The sequence below is a fragment of the Oryctolagus cuniculus genome, chromosome 8 (genome assembly GCF_051225735.1).
Source record: "Oryctolagus cuniculus isolate XC-2025 breed Fujian yellow rabbit chromosome 8, ASM5122573v1, whole genome shotgun sequence".
NCBI lineage: Eukaryota > Metazoa > Chordata > Mammalia > Lagomorpha > Leporidae > Oryctolagus > Oryctolagus cuniculus.
Genome location: NC_142874.1, coordinates 137,394,058 through 137,402,786, shown reverse-complemented (window position 1 = coordinate 137,402,786; position 8,729 = coordinate 137,394,058).

The following is an 8,729-nucleotide window of genomic DNA, read 5'->3' as shown; positions in this document are numbered from 1 at the left end:
AGAGAGAGACAGAGAGAAAGCTCTTCCTTTGCCGTTGGTTCACCCTCCAATGGCCGCCGCGGCCGGCGCGCTGCGGCCAGCGCACCGCGCTGATCCGATGGCAGGAGCCAGGAGCCAGGTGCTTTTCCTGGTCTCCCATGGGGTGCAGGGCCCAAGCACCTGGGCCATCCTCCACTGCACTCCCTGGCCACAGCAGAGGGCTGGCCTGGAAGAGGGGCAACCGGGACAGAATCCGGCGCCCTGACCGGGACTAGAACCCGGTGTGCCGGCGCCGCTAGGCGGAGGATTAGCCTAGTGAGCCGCAGCGCCGGCCCTGAACACTGATTTTTATTTGCTGAAGACCATAGGAAGTTTACCAACAGTAATTATACCAATTCACCTTTAAAGTTTTGCTTTTTAAAACTCTCATTTTTTTCAAAAGAGAAAGGAAAAAAATACGGGGAGAGAGATTCCATCTGCTGATAGAGAGAAATGGTGAGATTCCATCTGCTAATTCACTCCCTGGATGCCACGGCCAGCAGCCCAGAAACTCAATCCAGGTCTCCGGGTGGGTGAAGGGGCCCAGGCACTGGAGCCATCACCTGTGCCCCAGGACGTGTGGTTTTGGGAATGCTGCAATGAGTAACAGGAGTAGCCAGGACTTGGAGCAGGCACTGTGCTATGGGATGTTGGCATCCCAGGCAGCTGCCTCACTGCTGTGCACACGCCCGCCCCAAATTTCACCTTTTTGTGATAATAGTAAATTGGATGGGTCTGTGTGTGTGTGTGTGTGTGTGTGTGGTGTGGTGTGGTGTGGCGGGGGGTCGGGGGAGGAAGCAGTATTCACTTAGTGGTTAAGACACCTGTATGTCATCATTGAGGTACCTGGGTTGGATACCCAGCTCTGGCTCCTGACTCCAGCTTCTTGCCAGTTAGTGGGATAAAAAGTGATGCTCCAATTCTACTTAGCAGAAATTCAAGATCACAAAAGCTGGCATTTTAATATTTTGAAGTTTCCATGCGAGAGAAAGTGTTCACACCTGCTGGTTCACTCCCCAACAGCTCAGAAAGGTTGAGGCTGGCCATGGCTGAAGCCAGCAGCTGGGAACTCACTCCAGGTCTTCCGAGAGAGTGGCAGGGGCTTAATTCTTTGAGCTATCACCTGCTGCCTCCCAGGGTCTGCATTAGAAGAAAGCTGGAGGGCTCGGCATTGTGGCGCAGTGGGTTAAGCCACTGCCTGCAATGCTGGCATCCCATATGGGCATCAGTTCGAGTCCTGGCTATTCCATTTCTGATCCAGCTCCCTGCTAATGCCTAGGAAAGCAGCAGAAGATGGCCCAAATCTTTGGCCCCTGTAACCATGTAGGAGACCCACCTGGATCTCAGGCTCCTGGCTTTGGCCTGGCCCAGTCCTGGCCATGGTAGCCATCTTTGGAGTGAACCAGTGGATGGAAGATCTCTCTGTCTCTCCCTATATCTCTCTAACTGACAAATAAATAAATAAAATATTAAGAAAAAATGTTAAAAAAAAAAAAAGATAGAGTTGGGACCCAGAGCCAGGAATTGAACCCAGGCACTCCAATGTGGGATGTGGAATTTTTTTCAAAGGTTTATTTATTTATTTGAAAATCAGAGTTACACAGAGGAGAGATGAGAGAGAGAGAGAGAGAGGTCTTCCATCCGCTCTTTCACTCCCCAAATGGCTGCAATGGCCGGAGCTGTGCCGATCTGAAGCCAGGAGCCAGGAGCTTCCTCCAGGTCTCCCACCTGGGTGCAGGAGCTCAGCTCTCAATCCAGTTTTCCCATGTGGATGACCATTACCTGCTTCTTCCCAGGATTCGTTAGTGGGAAGTCGGGTCAGAAGTGGAGTAGCCAGGACTCAAACTAGTGCTCTCTTATGGGATGCTGGTATCCCAAGCAGCAGCTTAATCTGCTGTACCACAACTCTTTTTTTTGTCCTTTTTATACATTTAAAAAAATATTTTTTATTTATTTGAAAGAGTTACACAGGACAGGCAGAGAGAAAGAACGGTCTTCCATCTGCTGATTCACTCCCTAATTGGCCGCAACAGCCAGAGCTGTGCCAGTCTGAAACCAGGAGCCAGGAGCTTCTTCCAGGTCTCCCACGTGGGTGCAGGGGCCCAAGGGCTTGGGCCATCTTCCACTGCTTTCCCAGGCCATAGCAGAGAGCTGGATTGGAAGTGGAGCAACCGGGACTTGAACCGGCGCCCATATGGGGATCCCAGCACTGCAGGCGGTGGCTTTACCCACTACACCACAGTGCCAGCCCCCTTTTTATAAATTTTTAAAATTTATTTGCATGCATCTCATAAATGCAACATTAGGAACATGAAGAAGAACCCAAGAATGATACATCTTTTGTGAGCACTTAGACTTAATTATCACATAATAATATCTTCCACTTAATGCACTAAAATGAAGTTATTCTATAAATGTTTTTTTTTTTTTTTTTTTTTTTTTTTTTTTTTTTTTTTTTGACAGGCAGAGTGGATAGTGAGAGAGAGACAGAGAGAAAGGTCTTCCTTTGCCGTTGGTTCACCCTCCAATGGCCGCCGCTGCAGCCGGCGCACCGCGCTGATCCTGGCAGGAGCCAGGAGCCAGGTGCTTTTCCTGGTCTCCCATGGGGTGCAGGGCCCAAGCACCTGGGCCATCCTCCACTGCACTCCCTGGCCATAGCAGAGAGCTGGCCTGGAAGAGGGGCAACCGGGACAGAATCCGGCGCCCCAACCGGGACTAGAACCCGGTGTGCCGGCGCCGCAAGGTGGAGGATTAGCCTATTGAGCCACGGCGCCGGCTCTATTCTATAAATGTTTTTAAAAGATGTATTTATTTGAAAGAGTGAGAGAGAGGGAGAGACAGAAAGACGGAGATCTTCCATCTTCTGGTTCACTCCCCAAATGGCTGCAACAGCTGGAGAAAGGCCAGGCTGCAGCCAGGAGCCAGGAGCTGCTTCTGGGTCTCCCATGTAGGTACAGGGGCCCAAGGACTTGGGCCATCTTCCACTGCTTTCCCAGGCGCATTATCAGGGAGCTGGATCAGAAGTGGAGCAGCTGGGACTCGAACGTGTGCTCATATGGCATGTCAGAGTTGCAGGCATCAGCTTTACGCACTCTGCCACAGCACTGGCCTCTGTACCAGAACTCTTGTCCATGTTGTGAGCATCTTAAAAAATTGGTATATTAACCTGTAGGCAAAATACCTGCTGGAAAACTGGCATTTTTAGATAAGCCACTATTTTCATTATGTGGGTAGCTCTTTAAAGCTGTAAGAATGTATCTATGCCAGCGCCGTGGCTCACTAGGCTAATCCTCCGCCTTGTGGCGCCAACACACCAGGTTCTAGTCCCGGTCGGGGCGCTGGATTCTGTCCCGGTTGCCCCTCTTCCAGGCCAGCTCTCTGCTGTGGCCAGGGAGTGCAGTGGAGCGTGGCCCAAGTGCTTGGGCCCTGCACCCCATGGGAGACCAAGAGAAGCACCTGGCTCCTGCCATCGGATCAGCGCGGTGCGCCGGCCGCAGCGTGCCAGTCACGGCGGCCATTGGAGGGTGAACCAACGGCAAAAAGGAAGACCTTTCTCTCTCTCTCTCTCTCTCACTGTCCACTCTGCCTGTCAAAAAAAATTTTTTTTAATTATAAAAATAAAAATAAAAAAAGGAAAAAAAAAGAATGTCTCTAAAGATAAGTTCAGGATTTATTTGAAAATGTCTCTAGTTCAAGGGCCCTGTGATGTTGCTGCAGTGTTGTATAACCCTTACTGATTGTCCTTTGAGTCCGCTTACTGGCTCATCACTATAGATTTCCCAGACCCCGGACGAATAGAGAGTGGTGGAAGCAACAGAATCTCCTCTAGACAGCAGCAAGGGGTGAGAACTATAGAGTCTCCAGTGGGGTTGTCTTCTGCCTGCTTCCTGGTGTAGTTCCCTTCATTTTTACCTTTTTAAAATGTGAGCTTCAGGGCGGCATTGTGGCGTTGTGGGTTAAGCTGTCATCTACCATGCCATCATCTCATATGGGTGCCAGTTTGAATCCCAGTTGCTCTACTTCCGATCCAGCTTCCCTGCTGAGGCACCAGGGAAAGGCAGCAGAGGGTGGCCCAAGTGCTTGGACCCCTACATCCATGTAGGAAACCTGGATGAAGCTCCTGGCTCCTGGCTTCAGCCAGGCCCAGCCCTGGCCATTGTGGCCATGTGGGGAGTGAACCAGCAGATGGAAGATGGATCTCTCTCTCGCTCTCTTGCTTCTCCTTCTCTCTCTGTAACTCTGGCTTTCAATTAAATAAATAAATAAATGAATAAATCTTAGAAAAAGAGTGAGCTGGGCTGGCACCATGGCTCACTTGGTTAATCCTCCACCTGTGGCACCGGCATCCCATATGGGCACCGGGTTCTAGTCCCTGTTGCTCCTCTTCCAGGCCAGCTCTATGCTGTGGCCTGGGAGTGCAGTGGAGGATGGCCCAAGTGCTTGGGCCCTGCACCCACATGGGAGCCCAGGAGGAAGCACCTGGCTCCTGGCTTTGGATCGATGCAGCGCCAGCCGTAGCGGCCATTTGGGGAGTAAACCAACAAAAGGAAGACCTGTCTCTCTTTCTCTCTCACTGTCTATAACTCTACCTGTCAAATAAAAAAAGAAAAAGAGGGTGATCTTCCCTGCGCCCACCTCTCCTTGGCCAGACACAGCAGTAGTAGCACAGCGAGCAGTTACAGAATAGATGTTTTTCTCCATTCATTTATACCTTTCTGGTTTGTCCTCATCTGCAGCACACATACACACACACACCCCTCCCAGCCCTGCTGCTGCCTGGATTCTTTTTTTAAAGATTTCTTTATTTATTTTAAAGACAGAGTTACAAACAGAGAGAAAGAGATCTTCCATCCACTGGTTCAGTCCCCAAATAGCTGCAATGACTGGGACTGGGACAGGCCAAAGCCAGGAGCCTGGAGCTCCATCTAGGTTTCCCAACTCCATCTGGATCTCCCACATGGGTGGCAGGGCCTGAAGCATTTGGACTCTCTTCCACTGCTTTCCCAGGCACATTAGCAGGGAGCTGATTGGAAGTGGAGCAGCAGAGACTCGAACCAGTTCTCTGATATGGGATGCCGGCATTGCAAGTGGCAGCTTAACCTGCTATGCGGTGACGCCAGCTGCTACAGGCTGGGTTCTAACTCTGGCCAGCAGATGCTCACGGACAGCAAGCCCTTGATCATTCTACCCCATGCAGATGAAATCAGAGGTGCAGATTTATTCCAGGGTCTTGGCCTCTCAACTCAGTGAACTCCAGAGCAAAGGATCCTTCTAGACTCCTGTGTTGTACAGAGATATGTGGGAAAAGTGCTTGGGGCCAGAATCTGAAAAAAAAAAATCTCAGGCTGTACCCTAAGACCTGGTAGACTCGACTTCAGATCCTGCCAAGCATTTGGTCACCTTTTTTTTTTTTTTTTTTTTTTTTTTTGTCACTTTCACTACATACATTGAGTGGCATCTTCTAACTTATTTCCATAAAGACATGATGAAATTGATTCATAAACCTTTAAAGGTTGATTCATTTTATTATTTTTTTTAAGTTCTATTTACGGGGCCAGTGCAGTGGCATAGCAGGTAAAAGCCACTGCCTACATCCCTTGTAGGGCACCGGTTGGAGACCTGTTGTTCCACTTCCAATCCAGCTCTCTGCTATGGTCTGGGAAAGCAGTGGAAGATGGCCCAAGTCTTTGGGCCCCTGCACCTGTGTGGGAGACGTGGAGGAAGCTCCTGGCTTCTGGCTTTGGATTGACTGAGCTCTAGTCATCTGGGAAGAGAACCAGTAACTCTACTTCTCAAATAAATAAAATCTTCTCACACACACACACACACACACACACACACAAAGAAAAGAAAAGAAAAAAGATTCTCCAGTTACATAGTGACTATAGCCTGCTATGGCCAATTGAGATTGCCAGCAGGCTCCCATCGACTCCCCTTTTATTGAGGTTGTTGGGTAGATGTTACATTGTGTTTCCCTCCATGTGATCAGCAGGCTGAGACTTTATGAATGAGAATGGCCACACATTCCCAGCAGCCCTTGCAGTGAGCTTGCATCTGCCGCCACGGAATGTGGCTGCGTCACACTGCAGCCGGCTGCACTCAGGCCTCCAGTGGCCCTACGGCTTCTCCTCTCCATCCTGTTCTGAACATTGTTCCCTTGTGAGCAAAACGAGACCTGAGGTCCAGAGGATGAGAGAGGGCGAGGACCCAGCCTTCCCACCTGTTGCAGGCTGCCACGAAGCCCTCTGTTCACAGTGCACATCCCCACGGTGCAGAGCACTGCCCCACGCCCAGACCGACTCGCCAAGTCCGTGAACGGGAGCAAGCTGATGCTTGCCTAAAGCCACCAGGTTTTGGGGTGGCTTCTTATTCAGCAAAAGAAACGGACACAAACCCAACCATGTCCTCAAATCTAGTTTAAGGAAGCATTGCAACTAACAAGTGAACAGCTCTACCTGGAAGTGACTAACCCCAGGCCCAGAGGGGAGCTGGCGGGTGCAAGGGACAGCTACACATTGTTCTCCTTGGCTGAACAGGCTCTTCTGCGAGCTCCCATTTCTCTGAGGGACCAGAACTGTGGTGTATGTAGCAGCTGGGACCCAACCAGCGCCCAGCTGGGATGCCAGCACTGCAGGTGGCGGCTTTAGCCACTATGCTACAGCGCCAGTCCCCTCCTTTCTTTTTTATAAAATATTTGTTTTGTTTGAAAGGCAGAGTTACAGGGAGACGGTGAGTGTTGGGGCTGAGGGGTGTTCCATTTGCTGGTTCACTCACCAAATGGCCTCAACCGCAAGGGCTGGGCCAGGATGAAGCCAGGAGCCTGGACTTACTGCTGGGTCTTCCACGTGGGTGCAGGGGCCCAGGCACTTGGGCCATCTTCCGCTACTTGCCCAGGTGCATTAGCAGGGAGTGAGTGGATTAGAAGTGGAGCAGCCAGGATTTCGACCAGCACGCATACAGGATGCCAGTGTCTCAGGTGGCAGCTTAACCCACTGTACCACAACACTGGCCCTTATATGTTTTTATTATTTGGTAGGGAGAGAGCATCCCCAAATACATCCACAAATACCTGCCAGTGCCAAGGCTGGGCTGGGCCAAAGATAAGAACCGGAAACTCCATCCAGGCCTCCTACGGTGGCAGGCACCCAATTACTTCAGCTAGCACTGTTGCCTCCCAGGGTGTGCATTGGCAGGAAGCTGGAATTAGGAGCTGGAGCCTGTTACGGAACCAGGCACTCCGATATGGGACGTGGGCATCTTAACCACTCGGCTAAATAACCGCTTCTTTTCCATGCTAGCTAGTGGTGCACATCTTGGGATGTTTGCATTCGAGTTCCTGCGCCTCTCATCTGCTCTTTCCTTCATCAGGATTGTGGGTCAGCATCTGCACTCACGCTGTGATCTGTCCGTGGTACTTGGCAAGCTTGCAAGCAGCGTGAGGCGTCCCAGCCAGCCAGCCAGCCAGCCAGGAAATCACAGTCCATTTACTGCGATACGAGGTGGCGAGACAGCCGCCCATGAGTCACACGCCCTGGGGCAGCACTGCTGAGGGCTGGAGGGATGGCATGACACACGCATGTGCCTACACTCACAGATGCACACACGGGCTCTGAGAAATGTGCTCCGGGAGGAATCAGATATTATGGGATTCCACGAAGTCAGAGAGTGTGGTGGTGGTAACAGGACTTCCAAGGAAAAGGTGTCCTCCTCTTTGGAAGTCTGCAAGACTGCTTTCCTCTTGCAGGTACTGTGTTTCCAACCCTCAAGTGGAAACACCCCTGCCTTTGGGTGCTGGCCGATGGTGGAGAACATGGGGATTGGTTGGGTCTGTGCTGTTTCCTGATTATCGTGGTCATGAAGCAAAACCTACAGATATTCAATCTGTAGGGCTGTACACCAAAACAAAGTCCAATTTCATGTAAAAACACAAAACAAAACCAAAAAACCAACCAACCCACAAGGGCGCTGGAGCCAGCTGCCTGGGCCTGTTTGAATCACGCTCCATCACTCACATGTTAGTTGTTAGATCATGGGCCCGTGCCTGGTGCCTGTGTCCTCATTTCTAGCCAGGGGTAATAATAGCACTGCCTGCGTGGGCTTGCCGTGAGGACACACAGCACCTAGCTCATGGGCGGAGAGAAGACTGCCACAACAGAGAAAACTCTACAAGAGGCAGGGTCAGTGCAGCCAAGTCGGCTCTTCCACAATTTTCCAGGGATGGCCAAAACCAACCAAAAAAAAAATCCTTCCCTCTGCTCATTCTTTTTTTTTTTTTTTTTTTTTTTTTTTTTTTTTTTTTGACAGGCAGAGTGGACAGTGAGAGAGAGAGACAGAGAGAAAGGTCTTCCTTTGCCGTTGGTTCACCCTCCAATGGTCGCCGTGGCCGGCGCACCGCGCTGATCCGATGGCAGGAGCCAGGTGCTTCTCCTGGTCTCCCATGCGGGCACAGGGCCCAAGGACTTGGGCCATCCTCCACTGCCTTCCCGGGCCACAGCAGAGAGCTGGCCTGGAAGAGGGGCAACTGGGACAGAATTCGGTGCCCCGACCGGGACTAGAACCAGGTGTGCCGGCGCCGCAAGGCGGAGGATTAGCCTAGTGTCTGCTCATTCATTCATTCACTGAATGCCTGCTGTTTCCAGAGCCTCACTGAGAGGTTCCAGAGGATCCTGGGAGTCTTTCACTTTCCAAACCGCGTGGGATGTGACGTCGCG